The 17245-nt window shown below is 36.6% G+C and overlaps 1 long non-coding RNA gene across 1 annotated transcript; it reads right to left on the bottom strand.

The window, feature by feature from the left end:
- Positions 1 to 10967: 10967 nt before the first annotated feature.
- LOC116447787 lies at positions 10968 to 16930 on the bottom strand. Its single transcript, XR_004241698.1, has 3 exons — positions 16426 to 16930; positions 15879 to 15981; positions 10968 to 13340 (listed from the first exon to the last, which is right to left on the bottom strand). It is a non-coding gene; the product is annotated as an uncharacterized LOC116447787 (long non-coding RNA).
- Positions 16931 to 17245: the final 315 nt, after the last annotated feature.

Raw genomic sequence — 17245 nt, forward strand, 5'->3', positions numbered from 1 at the left:
GATGCTAATAATAAAGTGCAAAGGATACAGATAGAAAATTACCAAATTAGTGACCTATGTCAGAAGAAAAGCAAAGGGCTTACAGTTGTATTTCTTTCCTAATTTTCTTCTTATTTTTGAAAATTGAAGGCGAAAGCAGGAGTGGCACGATGTGAGGTTTCCCACGAAACTACAGAGCTAGATCACCAAAGCAACCGTAACATAAAGGAAAAAAATGCTGCTGAAGAACAGTCTACAGAGGAGCAGCTTTGTGTTATTTGACTCCGACTTTCTTTTACTACTGAGCAGATTTTTGCTGATACTTAGATGTATAGTCCACTGTTAATTATTTTAAATGTACTTATTTTTCTTCAAGAAAAGTATATTGTTATTTGAGAGAAAAAACAATTTTTCAGTTTATTTTTATTATTTTATTGTCTTACTAATCAGTGGAAAAATATACAGATATTTTTCTTAACATGCTTTTAGTAACCATTCCATGTATGACTAATATTCTTCAAGTTTTCATTTAAAACTGCTTTTATTGCTAAGCTCTGCTGCCATTACTTTGTGTAGGGATTTAATCACTATTCTGAGTGTGCACACAATTTCTATTAATGCCAATTAATAAGCACTGACTGAAAAAAAGAACCATGTAATTGTTTCTAATTTTCATTTTTCACAGAAATTGTTTCCGCAAAGTATTTGTTACTTTTATGGTGACATAAATACATTTCCATTAAAGCTAAGTCAACAGCAGAAGATTTATATGTGTATTTTTTTTTCCTTTTTCTTCCTATATTGAATATATAAAACCTATTAATTTGTGAATTTAATGGAATTTAATAATGTGAATTTTTGTGAATTTAATGGAAATTCACAAAAATCAATTCTGTTGGACTGATCATGGATTTCCCTTGCATCTGTTGAAGTATGAATTATATCTATTAGGTCTGAAATTATAAAGAAAGATGTAATATTCATAGTTTGGGCATTTTCTCACAGAAGCAAGACCCAAGTTCTAGTAGAATTCCAATTCCCTTGAATTCTGAGGCAAAGTTCAGTGAAGACAGGCCTGGATTTCAGCATGCTTATTTTGAAGCATTCTGCTCACATGTGTTACTACCTCAATGTGAAAATCTGAGTCAAACAAAAAAGAAAGCTTCTAGAAAGAGACAAGGTAGCCAGTTCTGGTGTCTGATTTTTGATAGCTGTATGGAGACAGCTAATTATCAATTCCACTTTTGCAAAAATAGTCTGTTTGGGGTCACCTGAACAGTAGAAAGCAGGTGCTGTTTGTACAAAGAACTTCCTCTACTGCTCTTCCATATGTGGTTTTAAACACGTTTATAAATAAGTGCACTGAAATGTCTTAAAAATTTCAACTCTTTCTGACAGTTTTATCTTCCTATTGCTATACAGTTTTAATTTTCTTCTATCTCTGAAAAAAAAGATTTTTTAATCTGTTGTAATATCTTGCACCATATATAAATATGTATGTACATATATAACATAAGAAAGATGTAATATTTTACACTTTGTCCAGCAGGGGAACAGGTAAAGATCACCTGGATATTAATTTTTAGTGTTAGGTATAGGTTTTGCTTTTCCTCTTTGAGCGTCGTAAACCACAACTAATATTAATTTTTTTTTTTTTTAAAGAACCTACTACTCTCTTCTAAACAAATAGAAACAGTACTATATTCTGAACATATATATTTTCCAATAATTTATTAACATGCATATGTATCCACCTTAAAATATCACATATCATTTGGCAAATGTGCATATATATTTTGGGAGAGTCCTGAATGTTCCTTCTTACAAGTTTTTACATTTTTACTGGGGTTTTTTTAGTTGTTGAAAATAAGTTTTCATGGGTGGACTAACTTAATATTGGAAGACTATTTGCCTCTAATATATGTATGTAAGTTTTAAATCTAATTTTTTTGTAGGTGGCTTTTTCCCCAAATAAGAATGTTTAGTGACAAAGAAAATTGGTATAATTTACTCTTTTGTCAACGAGAAATGAAATTGAAAATGGAAGACTAGTATATTATGAAGCTGTGACTGTTTATAATTGTGGACATCAAACCCAGTTTTCAGGATAGGCTGTTTTACTTTTTTTTTTTCCAAAAGGCTTGATAAATAATCTACACATATTTATTGTAAAACACCAAAGGTTTGGCTATGAAGGACTGTGGTGGGGAGCTGATTTATCTTAAAAATGCACAGAAATCAGTATACTGCTGATTCTAATCACACATTTCTCTAAAACTTATTTGAGTGTGTTTTTTCAACAGAGTAGAAGCTGAAAATCTGTCTCAAGCAGAATGCCAAATTTAGCAGTATGCCAGAGTGGCCCAGGGTAGGAGTGGCTCAAGTGCTATAGCATCATTCCATACTTCCACAGATTTTCTCAAGTTTGCAGCACTATTTGGGTGGAAATGTATGTATACATGTACTTCACAATGCCATAACAATGACTTTAATAAAAGGTAGGAAAAAATAAGCATTTACTGTGCAAAAATATAAGATCATAATAGATAAATTGTACTATACAGGCATGGTGTAACACAGTGTGTGGGTTCATGAAGGGTAGCTGCGTTTCCCTGAAACGTCCCTGGCTGTGGGATCGTTCCGGTGGGTGCAGTACTGCACTCCAGCAAGCCGACTCCTTTCACCCGCGCGGCTCTCGGGCGCGGACTCTCACGCACACACACTGAAGCCGGATTGCTCAGCATTACCAGAGGCAAAGAGTCAGGAGGGCTCTCCCATTTGGGTATTCCAGGGATGACAGTTTATTGCTGCACCCACAAAAAAAACCAGAGACGAAAGAGAGCACTCCAGCGCAGTGTCCAGGGTTTATGTAGGGGAGCAGAGGGAGCATCAGAACCAATGGTCTGAGGGCTCGGGGGCGGTACAAAGGCGGGACTGGGGAATGGGAGCCAATGGGAAAGGTCTGGGGGCGTGTAGGGTAGCAAGCCAATGAGACAGACCAAGTCTGCATAGCACCACTAAGCCTGATGGGAGAGGCTTTTCCTTTCTCACCATGAGATTTGGGGGTGTTCATTAACTTTGGAAGCGGTCCACCAGCAGGCCTCTGCTATTTTGGGGTTCCTTGGCCCCTCAGCAATCATAGCTGCTGGCTCAGTCACCTCAACAATGGTAGACTGTTGTTAAAATTGAAAATTAGTTCTTTACCCACCCCCACTTCCCTCATCATAATTTCTGCTTTCTAGATGTTCATTGAAGGTGTTATAATTTTACTAAAATGCAATATTATTAAACTAAAGCTTGAATGCTGGGTTTGGTTGGGGTTTTTTGTTTGGTTGGGGTTTTTTTTGGTTGGTTGGGGTTTTTTTGTTTGTTTTTTGGGGTTTATTTTTTGTCATTTATGCAGTGAAAAAGCATTGGGATTCCTTAAAAACACACTTTTTTAGCTTTCATGATGTTACTGTTTTGGTTTAAAAAATGTGTAAAAATAAGGTAAGCAAATATATTAAAAGCGCATTATGAGCAAGACCTGTACCAAGGAAAGTGAAACCAGTGTCCTATTCCTAGCTGGTCCTGTCTCCCCTCAGAATAAGCTACAAACTACATGACTTTTAACTTCCTGACTGGGTAAAAAAAACCCAGTGGAAAAAAACTAAACAAATGGATCTATAACTGTTCATAGAATCCATGAATTTGTCTTGAATAGGTATTCCTGAACAGAAAACTGTGGTATATGCATAAGACTGGGGGGCTCATTTATTCATATCAGCCATAAGATTATTCGAGTATGTTTTAATTCTTTGCTTTTACCTCATTTTTTTTCTGTAAAAATATATAGAATGTACATGCTAAGCTTTATTTTGGAAAATAAAACAAATATCGGTAAAGGATATATGAAAACAAAAGAGGATTTTAAGGAGCAAGGAGATTCCCAAGTGTTCTGTGGACCTTAAAATATACATTTTCAAATTAAAAGATACTGAAAACTGGATGAAAATGAGAACCTAGTTTGTAATCAACCATAAAAAAAGGAAAGATCTTTTGATGTGAATCTTACTTTTTAACAAGAGAATGAAATTTCTATTCATGTTCTTGAACCCACATCTTCCAATACTTATTCAAATATTTTTTTTACTCAGAATTCACAAAATTTGCTGTTCTTACTCTAACCACTTTCAGAAAATGCAATTATAAATATTTACACCATTCTAGTTACTATTTCACATGTATTTCAAGAGCAGAGTTGCATTAATTTTAACATCTTCCAATTAACTGAAGAAGTTCAGTAATAGCCAGTTTAAGAGGTTTTTTTCGCTTCTTCTTCTCAAGTGAAACCTCCTGGTAGCTATTTGTCTTTTTTTTTTTTTTTTTTTTTTTTTGGTCATTATTTGTAAATCAGTATTTCAAGGGTTTGGAAAGAAGTATGCTAGTAAGAAGAGCAACATAAAAAACATTAGAATGAGGAAGCTAATACCTAAATTTATTTAGAATAAATCATGTCAAAGCTACCACATTTTTAACAAAATATGGTATATTCAGGAATCATCAATAAGGAATGAGCAACTATTTATATTCTCTAGATTTCATTTTTCACCTGTAGTAATTGGTTTCATTGCTCTTTAGTAATTGGTTATTTATTTGAAAATCAGAGTAAAATAAAAGCCAGACTCGTTCAAAGAAATGACTTCCAAAGCATCTCTTCATCTTTATGGATGAGGAAAATACTCAAGAGCACAGACAAGTTTATTTCTATTAACTGAAAACCTGAACAGCTGAACGGGATGTTCAATAAGGCTTTGTGTCTAACAGAAGACCTTTTTGTCTTCGAACTTATTGAACTTATTCCTGATTTCACACCACACTTCTGCAATATTTTGGGGGGGTTTTGGGGCATTTTTTTGTTTGGTGGTATTGTTGCTGTTGTGTTGTTATTGTTTATTTTTTTCCCCCAATACTCTTTTTTCTAATTAATATTCCAAAGTCTTATTTTTAGAGGATTGAAACAGAAAAGAAGTATGGAAGACTTTTAAGGTGGAAAATTACTTATCTAACCAAGATGCTTGGACAGAAAAAGAGGTGCAAATAATTAAATGAATTTCAAAATGGCATAACCAAATTTTACATATAAGGTTGACACATAACCATGTGATATAAATACAACTGTGTGTGCTCAGGGCAGGGTACCAGAAACCTTCCCTTACTGCACTTTGTCAGAGCATATGAACAATTTTGCCATATAGCTGAGGCTTATGCACAGAGAAGTGCACATATTTTGTACATAAGTGGAGCTCAATATGCTTTCCCCAAACCCTTGAAGCCTCCTGTGAATCGCTGGATATTTTTTGCAACAGGCATTACTTCAGTTGCAGTTCTCGGTTTGTTGCTAGATTTCTGAACACACCTGCCAGGTGTAGGTCGGGCACATGGTGGAACTAAGCTCAGAGATTTTGTTAAAATATTCCTAAATTAAGACTCCTGCTATAGCAAAGTATAAAATTGAATTGTTACAGGTCCAGGTCTAAAAACCCCTAGCTGAATTCCTTTATCAGACTGAAAACCATGCCTGGCCCTTGAATAAACAAAGCAGCAATGACTCATCCAGCCCTTCAGGTTTCTGTGATTCCTTTCCAAACCCACATTTGAAAGCATGGGCAATATTACCTCTGTGACCAAAAAAAATTTCCTCCCCCTGCAAATCAAGATAGTGAGGGACATATTTTTAAACTTAGAAAATAAACATTGGACTTCAGTTGCAGGATCCCCGTATATTTGCAATGACTGATAGAAGATGGAAATTATGTGGGCAGATGACTTCAGGGATACAGCAATAAAAATGGCTGAAGCTTAAGACATGCTGCGACTGGAAAGGAAGACACCCTTAGAGAGAACTGTAGAACTTGGAAACTCATGGTTGTAGGACAAATGCTTACAACTCTCATTATTCTTTTTCCAGCCCTCACTCTGTAATGTCTCCCAAAGAAAATAATTCTTTTTAGCTATATAGGATTTCAAAAGATGGAAAGCAGAGAAAGAAGAAAAAAATTATATTTTCAAGATTCAAATCTATCTCCAAAGCTAAATTTACTATAGTCTTCCTTCTGAGCAATTACTTATAAAAAGACAAAACCATCAACAAAAAACCCCCACCACCAAACCTTTATTCATGCCCAACTGAGGATATTAACTTTCTGAAGCTTTTCAAAGCTGTTTTTCTAGCTTCATAGAAAAGTGCATGGCATGCACTGCATAGTCCCAGTCTAATCAAAAGTTATTTCATTAAAAAATTGCTGCATTGGTGTTTTTTTCCAGTAGACTACACACAGCATTTTAAGTTATCTATCACTTTTTCCCTTTGGATTTTACTGCTTGCAAATGGAGTTTCATGCTTCATGAAACAAAGACTTTCAGGCTGCTTAGGGAACCACAAGCTACAGGACAGGAAGATGACAATCTGAGGTAGAATCTGAAATCCCAGACAAAAGCACATCAGACTCTGGGAGTCTGTTTATGACACCTCCAGTTGTAAACCCCACAGGACTGAGGAATACCAAATTCTCTGATTTCACTGTGAGGTTCTTTACAGTTCTACAAGTCACTGGCTCTGTGCATTATGCCGACCCAGCTCCTGGAGTCATAATATTTTAGAAAAGATTGGCTGTTTCACATTCTTTTAAGGTGCCCTATTATTTTTGGAACAAGTGTTGCTATTTCTTGTGTTTGGTAGAACAGTACTCATCCAGCTGCATAGTCCTGTTCCCAGTGATGCCCAGGGATGGCTCCCTTTGAGAGGATAACAAAGAGGGTTGCTAAGAATAATATGAATGAAAAAAATTATTTCTGCCCCAATGAGCAGAGCATTGCATACCCTGAGGGCAGTGCACAATTACTGTGTTGACTCACTGAAAAGCAAGAGAATTCAGTTTGTCTTGAGGGAATGAACCTCTGGTATCCCAACATGCACATAACACATGCTTGCTCCTTTCCTATTCAATCCAGTTCACTTCCTCATCTTTTCCTGGAATGAATACTGAGTAGCAACTGGATTTGCATGCTTTGTTTTCCGTTAAACAAAAATAATAATAAAAAATTCTCTGAACTCATTCAGATAGAAGGGAAATACAAATTCCTCACACAGCAACAAAAAGTATGGAATTAATATTATTCTTTAAATATGCAACTGTGTTATACAGTCAAGCATTGCCTACGCTACTGAATTACTTGATGTGGCATTACAGTGATGCTATGGAGGTAGTTGAATCCATACACTTTTAAGCTCATGAGGGACCACCCTGAAGCAAAGCTAATAGGATAAATCAGAAGTTACTTCAAGATGAGGAGTAATTAAATTCGCAGTGCTGGATAACATAAGAGAAGGAAGTGAGCAGTTATGCAGCCAGAGCAAAAATAATTGTTCACACAAATGCAAGACACAGCAAATGATTAACCTGAAGATACACGAGAAAAACTCTAAGATCGCACCAAAGTTACAGATACATGTTTGACATAACATGGAGTTTTATACATCGCTGCAAAGGCTTCTGCACAAACAATATACCATGGGTATACAGTGGGTTGCACCTTTTACATTGAGTGGTCTTGAGGGTGTTTTTTCTCATCCCGTCACTGACCTAATGCCTGGTCTCTGGAAAACAGTTCATAGCTTCCCAGTGCTGAGGATGAAACAGGGAGCAGGCACTGCTTGGTCTGTTCTTCACAGTATCTCTCGCCCTACTGGCACACCCATCACCATGTAGCCAGTCTCCTCATAAGCACAGTCATTTATATGTGTAGAGAAAGCAATTTGAAAAGAACCAGACTAAACTCTTTTCCAAAGGGACACTTTATGTCTATATTCCTATAGGAGTTATGCCTGCTCTTAGAGGTCTCACACTCCATTGAACTCATATGATTGAAATTGCTCTCTCCACAAAGATCTCAGATAATCTTTCGTATAAGTCATATTTCCTACCTTTTACTTCTGCTGCCGTATTTTGGGTGGCTTTAAACTGATGTGTGGACAGCTTCTCCACGACCCTGTATCATCACCTCTTCTGTGCTGAGACCTGAGAGCACCATGCCAATGGCAGTCACAGCATCTGGACCATGTGGCAAGGGAGCCCAAGGGCGCAGGACTCACAGCAGCACTCACCTCAAATGACATAATTGACCTTGGTCATAACCATAACATTTGGGCATGTCACTGCTGGTAGTTTAATAATTTCTTAAGGAAATAAATTAATTAATCAAATTATAGTCACAGATTTGCTATTTGAATATCCCCATGTCTATTTCAGCACAATACAAAACACAGGTATTAGAGTGATTTTCATGTACTTTATTTCTGAGGAAACAGATATTCTCTCCTGTGCCCAGTAAAAAAAAGATTAAAAAAAAAAAAAAAAAAAGTCAGGCTTTCACAAACTGCAGTTCAAATCTTGAATTAAACATTACTGATTTTCTGTCTTACTTCAGTGGTAGAGATTCGTGGAGATTTCAGTAGGAGTTTGCAGCACACATCAAAACATACGTGTCTACTTGTTTGGATTCCCACAGACTTGATTAATTCCCATTGAGTGACTAGAAACATTCTGATTGACTTAAATAGCTTTTTGATCCATACCAGTCTCCCTTGGAGCAGCCAAATTCTGTTGAATGAGAACTAGCCCCCTAAGGGTTATCACAGCATGCATCTGTATACTTGGTTCATGAAACTTTTTCTTCCCTGCTAGCACCATTAACTTTTTTGAAATTGTACTAAGGGTTCTTTTGCTAATCATAAAGCTTAATCCTAATTTCTCTCTACAGCCATCTAATTCCAGATACAAAGAAATTTTGATTAAAATTATAAAAAGCACTTTGCACAAGAAAATCTATTGGAAAAATATGACACATTCAGAAATTCACTGGTATCTTGTGGGAGTGTGTCTTGTTTAGTTCAGTCCGGGTCTCCCCTTTGGGTTTCGTGTTACTGTACCATCCCAGTTTATACCCTCCTGGTTTCGTGTTCATAACCCTGCTTTCTCTATTTGTCTCCTCCCAGACCCCTGCCAATCGCTCCGGCACCCCTCCCAAGCTTCTAGAAAGTTCTGGCAGGGGCGTCGAGTGATTGGTCTTGGGGGGAGGATCCCTCCCTTCCTTTCCCAAGATAGGTTCCCTTGTGTGTCCCTCATCCCACAGACCCGTCCTTCTCCTTCCCTGATTCGATGCCGTTGTCATCCCTCCCCTGTCGCCACTCCCCCATAAGACCCCTGGCAGGCGCGCTCAGGGTTGCTCATTGCTGGGCACCCTGGGGGGCGGGGTCCCCTGTTCGGAGACACAATAAACCTTCTGGACTTCATCCGCAATTGAGCCTGCTTCCTTCTTCCACCACCTGCCTCTATTGCCGCGGTCCTGTGGAAGGACCCACGAGCCAGACCTCTGGTCTCCCGGATTCCGGAGGCTGGTCCCCGCAGCCTGCTGCGTCCGGAGCTGACCGGGCAAAGTGGGAACTGCTCCAAAAAGGACGCAGAGGCAGTATCTTTTAGTCAACATTATTTTTCTTAATAGTTTTATTCCCTGCCTTTTTAAAGTATCCACTTTACCTAGGTATTCCTCTCAAATGGAACAAAACATTAGATTACAAAGAGTAATGGCCACCTGCCTACTACTTCCACAAGCAAATGCACTATAAATTGACCAAAAGCAGTACACTGCTCTGTGCTTGCAAGATGAAAATATGTAAATTTGGACCCTTTCTATTTACAAGAAGTACTCAAAAAAATCTGTTATTGGCATTTGGCTGTTAGAAAGCATTACAATCAGAAATAGAGATGCAAGAAAATTAGTTTCTGTGCTGGACGCAGTCCAAACTTTATGCTTAGTTTATTCTACTTTTTCTGAACAGAAATTTGCCACATCTTGGGGCATTTCATAGTCTTTCATGACATGAAAAGCAACAGATAATTTTCTTCTATCAGATGCTAGCAAAAGAAAGAGTTCTAAAATATTATTATAAAAATAATAAACTGATAATTATAAAATATTACTAGTCTTGTAATCCCTAAACCAATCTTTCACGTTTCAAATAGTACAATAATCATATTCAATAATGCATTAATATTTCAGAATTTAAAATTTTATCTCCTCAGGATTATCTCCCCTTCTAACAGCACATTTTGTAAGTCTATCACAGTTTTTCACTTTCTAAGGTCTTTGACACTAGAATCCTTTAAATAACAAGATGAATACATTTTAATTAAAGAACTTCAGAAAATTGCAGCATCGTGTAATTGTTGATGATCTACCCTGTCTAAGCCACAGTGATATCTCAGCGGTGTCATACTGGATGATATAGCTGTTTTTCGTGCAAGACATTGCATCTCCTCCAAAGATGCACCTTTCATATAATGACAATGTGGACCTTGTTACCAGTCCAATTATAATAATTTTGTTTTTTTTTTTGCTTTTGTAAATTCTCTATGAATTTGCAGTTTACTGCATGTAGATTTATTTCTTTCTTACTTTTTCCTCTGAGGCAAACATGGTTAAATTGTGTTATTTAGCCCTTGTTCATAACTGCACTGCATTTGGAACTGCAAGGCTTTGCTCACAAAATAGTTGTAAAGGGATGGGAGGAATTTTCAGCTCTCCTGCAAGCACCCAGATGCACATGATGGGCATATACACAAAATGCAGCAGTTCCCACCCAAGGAAAATAATTCTTTAGTGGAGTCTCTAGCAGATCCAGACACCAGGCCACATCCAGACTAGAGGCTTAAATGCTAATTGCTAATATACACTGAAGTTTTCCATGTGGAAAAGTAATTTATGAAATTGTATACATTTCTATTTAGACTGTTCAAAATGAGCATTTCATTTTGAATAATATTTTTAGAATATAACACAATTCTTTTCAACTGAAAATGAAAAAAAAGGTTTATATTTAAATTCAGTTTTACACTTTATCTTCTTTTTCTGCATTTGACTGAGAAAAAAAAGAAAAATAAGAATGTGAAAAAATTTTTCTCATACAACTTTTTTACATTTTAAAAAAACCCCATTTTCTGGCTTATCCCAACTGGAAGCCAAAAAGTATGGAAAGTAGTTATTTTCCTATTTTCTCCTTTGCCTTGCTTCCTTCAATACACTTAATTGATGGCAACTGATTTTTCCAAAAGAATTAAAGCAGCGGGGGCAGGAGAAGGTGATATTCATGGTGTGGATAGTCATAACATGGCCTGGAATCCCTTATGACAGCATTTTAAACCAGAAAAGGACATAAAAGCTGATAATGCTCACTATTCATTGCCATTCCTGCCTGAAAGCAGATTATCTGCCTGAAAGTTAAAGTATGTGTAGCAAAGAATACCTGGTAGAAGTTACCATTCATCATCTATAATCAAGCATATGACTGTGATATTCTGCTAAATTCTATTTATGTGTACTAAACTATATATAGAAATGACATTGTTATGAGTACACAAGGTAGCTCCAGGTAGATTAGTGTTGCACTGTTCTCTTCTGTAAATACAAAAATATAATGGACATTTTATGTGAATTTGGTCCATTAAATGAGAAAACTTAAACTTCAGCCCTGATTTCACCTCATTAAAAAAAAAAAAAAGTTAATTGCAAAGTTTTATTTGTTTCAGTTTTAGAATGTTGGTCAAGAATAAGGCAAGGCAAACCACAGGCCAGTTTTAAAGCTGTGTGATATTTTTCCACACATGAAATTGTTGCTTATTTGCACACATATTGTATACTGTAAAGCACAGTTTCTTCTATCAAATCTCAAATGCGTGTCTCAGTAAGCCAAAGCATGATGAGCCATGCTTTCAGAATAAAAAGCATAATTACAGAACTATTGCAACCTGTGGTACACAGATTAATGAATTGCAGCTGAGCAACCTCCTGCACCTACCAGCAAATGTGTATGAGTCCCCTGGGCCCTGCCAGAGCATAGAAAAGAAAGCCAAAACCCTGTAGTCTATTAGGAATACAAATTCAATATATTTCTCGTAATTACTTTTTAATTTCCATCTCATTTATGTATAGATACTACAGAAGGAAAAAGAGTTCTGTTTGTTATTCTGCTGCTGTCTTGCTTATTTGACCTTAGTCATATTACAATTACTCTGTTGCTTAATTGATTCTTTTGCATCATATGCATAATTAAAACTACTTGTCTTTCAGGTGTTAAGTGGACCTAAGATTACCTTTTATACTGTAAGAGAAATGTTTTAAAGAAGAAGCTCAAATGAATATTATTTTTTTAATGTTCAAATTGTTACTTTAGAGTTCTGATTTACTAAATTATTTAATTTTGTCCATGAGCTACATATTGCTTTAAAATGTTCAATTCTAATGCAATTTAACTTAAGCCTTCTTTATACTAGAAATATTTTTTCTCCTTTTGTTCAGACAATGAAAAAGAGGAGCCCACAGGCTAGGAAAAATGTTGTTTTGTCTTTCTTTCTTAATACTGGTCTGTAGGATATTGTCCTGACTATTGAAAGAAAGACCTAATTCAGAAGTTTTATATAAGTCAAGTAGGATTGCAGAGTATAGATCAAATTGTACAGAATCTTCCTGGAAATTAAGACAATGGAAATCAATGACCATTATAGGAGTAATTTATATAGAGAAATAATCCTTTTTTTCCTATGAATTGGATCTTACTTTATTAAATGTACCTATTGACTTCTGTGTGGCCATCTATACACTAAGGAAATAATGCCATGGGGATTTTATTGTGCCTTATTGTGCAGTCTCACTCCAAATACAGACAACCAAAATATCCAAGACTCTCTGGGATTTGAAAAAGAATAAGCAAGTACAAAGAGCAAGGAGGCTGAATATAACATATAATGACCAGATACTAAATACAGAACATATAAATTTTGGTATATTGTGTATTCTGTAATGGATGGTAAGACAGATGAGTGACTAGCACAGTTATTGTTACTACACTCAACACTTACATTAAATTTTACTTTGAAATGCTGACCCTGCTGTTTCTCTTGTGGATAAATTATACCTCATTGTCAGTTCTGTGCTTGAAGCAGTCTTCAAAGGAAAATATAATTCCAGATGCACTGTATGTACAACAGGACGTAAATCAAGTCTTCTGTCTTGATTGTCTTGTTTTTCCTCCTTGTGGTCCTCTGCAAAGCAGCAGTATCTCTTGTCAAGATAAGTCACCTCTGTCACTCAGCCTTCATCTTTGTGATAGCAGTCAAAAATACCCAAGAGTGAAATGCAGAAGGCTCTTCTGCTGACAGAATACAATATCGGTGCTGTCTGTTCATGTGATTACTTATCAGCTGAATTTACTAAATACAGAATATGCTGTGTATCAAATACGAAGTCATCCAGGAAAATAATGCCTGTGAATTGGTCAAAAATGAGAATTAATGCAAGTGTTAATGGGTATTTCACAGATATATGATTCAACCGTGAAAGGCTCAACTACCATGAAACTTAATACTATAAGAAAATTTATACAGAAATAGTAGAATATATCTATTTTCAATAATTTGGAAAGTCTGTGACAGGATATTGCTGAAAACTCTCCTATGAAGAATGAACATGGCTCACATGATTTAAAGTTATTCTCTGAGTTGTGCTGGAATGTCCATCTTCTGGAATTGGAGGTAATGCCTTGCACCTTGATTACTTCTCATGCACAAAAAAGGAATTTGTTCTGCAAATGAGCCACAAACTGAAAATTTCCATTTCAGCCTATAAGGAAAAAAATACTCCAACACATAAATTTGTTCAAATTTAGGATAATTTTTAAATACTTATCCTTGCCGTTGAGAGAAGTACTTAACGTACCTATAATGTATGTCTGTTGTCAAAGCAAATCAATAAATTTCAGGGTACAGTACCAGTTTTGCTTGTCATAACTGTGTAACTTTAAGCTACAGTTATGTAGCATAAAGAAAGCTTAAAGTGCTTTCTTTAAGATTCAGAGCATTGTAAAGACCAGAATCTCATGCAACAACCTTGTTGGATCTCCCAAATTGTTAAAGTAAAACCGATTTTTTCCTAATTATTAATACAGAGATTATAGTTATTGTTCAGTAGTTCTGATTCTATCTCATAGAGGGGAATGGAAAATATCAGTATAAAATAGGGTAGGTTTGTCACTATACCACAGGCAGAATACTTACAGCAAACACTGAGGTGACATACGAATTCTGAGGGCTTAATTTAAACATGAATTATTTAATATTACAAGCCTTTAACTTCCGTTGCTAGGGACTTTATGTTAAAACTCATGCTCACTCTGATTTGAGCTGCTTGAGCATGCTGAAGTGATAAAGTTGATCTTGCTTACAAATTAAATTTTGAAGGCTGGTGGATTAGTACGACCATAGGCTTGATCCATATAAAGTGCTGAAGCTTTCTAGATTCACGTGGGATTAAGAGGCAAGCCTCAAGTAAAACCTTTCTCTAACTGACACTTTTACAGACACTCCAAACCCAATTAGGCCGTGCTGCTTCAAGGTATGAGTTCTATTGCCAACTACACCTCTAAGTCTATCAGATAAGTTACTTAACCTCTCTACATATAATTTCTATATTCTATAGAAAAATGATATCATCATCGCCTATGCTGTTGAAAGGCTTTCAGATTTGGCAATGAAAGACTGTGTACTCAAAAAGCAGTGGTAACTCATGGCTACCAATTTAAGAGTTTAAGCAAAGTGGAATATCACTCTGTGTTCCATTGTACCACTGTATGCCTGCTAAAACTGTTATATGATCTGTTCTTGTGATAACTTTACATGTCTTGTGACACAAGTTGAAAACATGAAAAAACTCAGGTTATAATATGTACTGTGGAATTCATTTTCTCTTCACCTTTATCTAACATAGCCTCATAAAATACCCTTTATCTAAAATAGCCTATGTGTTCAAGAGTATGGTCAAGCCTGGATATAGACAAATCCATCTATTAAATTTTGGTGGTGCTGGAAAGTAAGGGGAGTTCTGGCAGGAGGGAGAGAAAAGGATGTTAAAAAACCCCAAAAAACCAAATTTCCATCATCCTTATGTGGTCCATTCTTCTGTGTTTGACTACTTGCTGAAAGCATGTCCATGCAATGTTTGTGCTGCACCCTGAAGATTATGAGATACATTTTCTCAAACTTTTTACTTTCCTTATCTATGAAGAAGAAAGAAACCTAAGACCAGTATTTTCCAATAACTTTTACAACCTGTTCGAAAATTCAGCAGGGAGCTATGATGTAAAGGTTGGTTTTCCTGTATGGACATCTGAGCCATGCCACATGGCTGCCTCTTATACCAGTGCTGACCTGCATTAAAAGTACTGTGGTGCCTTTCCAGACGACTGCTCCCAGAGCAATCACATTCCCTCCCTGCATCATAACTAAGTCAGCTCTTCTACCAAAAGATTGGGATGGACCCCAACACAGTGTGACAGATGCTTTCAGACATGTCAACAGCTGCCTTCTAGGCAAAGATTGATCCACAATACCATTAATATTTTAACAGCTCTTGTCAAAAGATTGGATCACTAACTTATAATATCCAAATATGACCATTTGACCCCCCTCCTTTTTTATTTTTTTTCTGTGCCAGGAAGGATACTCTGTTAGATACATGATGCTGATACACTGTAGAGACATAAATTGTCATGCATGTTCATTCTTTTTTTTGAAACGTTATCTGCCCACTTCTCTTCTATATGTCTTCTAAAAATCCACATTATCCCACAATTAAGAGGTGGGGATTCTTGCCCTTCATAGCCATGAAACCATCATTCTTTAGGGAGAGGCTGTTTTAACTGGCATCAAACAATAGTCACTTTGTCATACTCTTAGTGTAATAACAACCAGCAGAATGAACTGACTTGTGTCAGTCACAGTGACATGGTTTTAGTGGTGAGCTCATACCTTGTGCATATGATCACAAGAGTGGTCCCAAAAACTGTGGCTTCCCCACTGGGGTATCTGTCAAATCTTTGGGCCAGCTTCATGAGCCTTCTTTTCACTCACCCTGTGTCAAAAAATATGAGCTATGAATGAAGCACCAAAATAGGTGAGGATGCTGAAGATCTGAGTCGTGATACGGATACAGGCTGCCAGAGTGCTTTGGCCCACAGAAGAACAAGATGGGATCGTGGTCATTGGTAGTGTTATCTTGGCTGGTGGGCAGTGTGGGTGCAACAGATCTTACTGAAATACAGGACTGTGCATGGCAATATGCGGGTCAGGAAGCCTAGGATTGCTGTCATGAAGACTACTCTCAACAGCAGCCTGTAGCTATTACACCTCTATGATAGCCTCTGTGCAGAGCCAGAGAAGGATCCTTGGCAAAATATAAATTTAAAATGATTAATTTGTTCCTCTCTTTTTGTACCAAAGGCAAGTTGTATCACACTGTCAAACTGTTTCAGCAAGTGCTGCAGAAAAGCTGGTGAAGGGTAGCTTTTATGCTTACCTGAATTTTCCTCCTTGTTGTATCCATTTTTAGCAGGTCCCACGGGGGTGTCAGAAATGGAACTTAGGCCTGGAGGTAGTAGAAACATCAGCAGAAGATAACGAGAAAGGCTGCACCTTTGCTGCTGCTTTGTGTGTGCAATATACAGCAGCTGCTCTTGTAACAGCTGGAAGGAAATAATTAGTGTAACAGAAAGTCATGTTATAGTGTTGCATCAAAAAATTTTCAGCGAATGAGACCTTGGGCTTCAAATATCGAGAGAACTAAATACATTTAAGTGGATTCTTTATAGCTGAAATCTAGTCAGCTAAAAACAATGGGATAAATGTCATTTCAGGTAAGCCCCTGAGTCCTCCAGTAATTTTGTTACATGCTAGACACCACCTCACTGATTCTTTGGCCAGCAGAGACTAACAGAAGGAACATCACAAAACACAGGACACAAAGGAGATGCAATTAACTGTTTCCCTTATTTAGCTGATAATATTCTGTGGTTTCTGATTGGTTTGGGGGACAAGTGAGGGAAGAAGCAAAAAGAATTTATTAATTTAAAGATTTTTTCGATTCAGTAAGTAAAAAAAATTACCTATCCTTCAATTTATTTGACCTTGTATTAGATCTTTTATTTCATCTTTCCCATTAGAACACATCACCAACATAGGTTTCTCATTTTTACTTGCTTATAAAAGCTATGAAAAACTCAAGACATTTTCCTTTTCCCTATTTCCTCACCATAACTGTGAATCCCCCTAAGTAATCTAAAACCCTGCCAACAGAATGGTAAAAAAGCATTTTCAATTGATAAGCACCATGTTTGAAA

Source organism: Corvus moneduloides, chromosome 1 (assembly GCF_009650955.1).
Source record: "Corvus moneduloides isolate bCorMon1 chromosome 1, bCorMon1.pri, whole genome shotgun sequence".
NCBI lineage: Eukaryota > Metazoa > Chordata > Aves > Passeriformes > Corvidae > Corvus > Corvus moneduloides.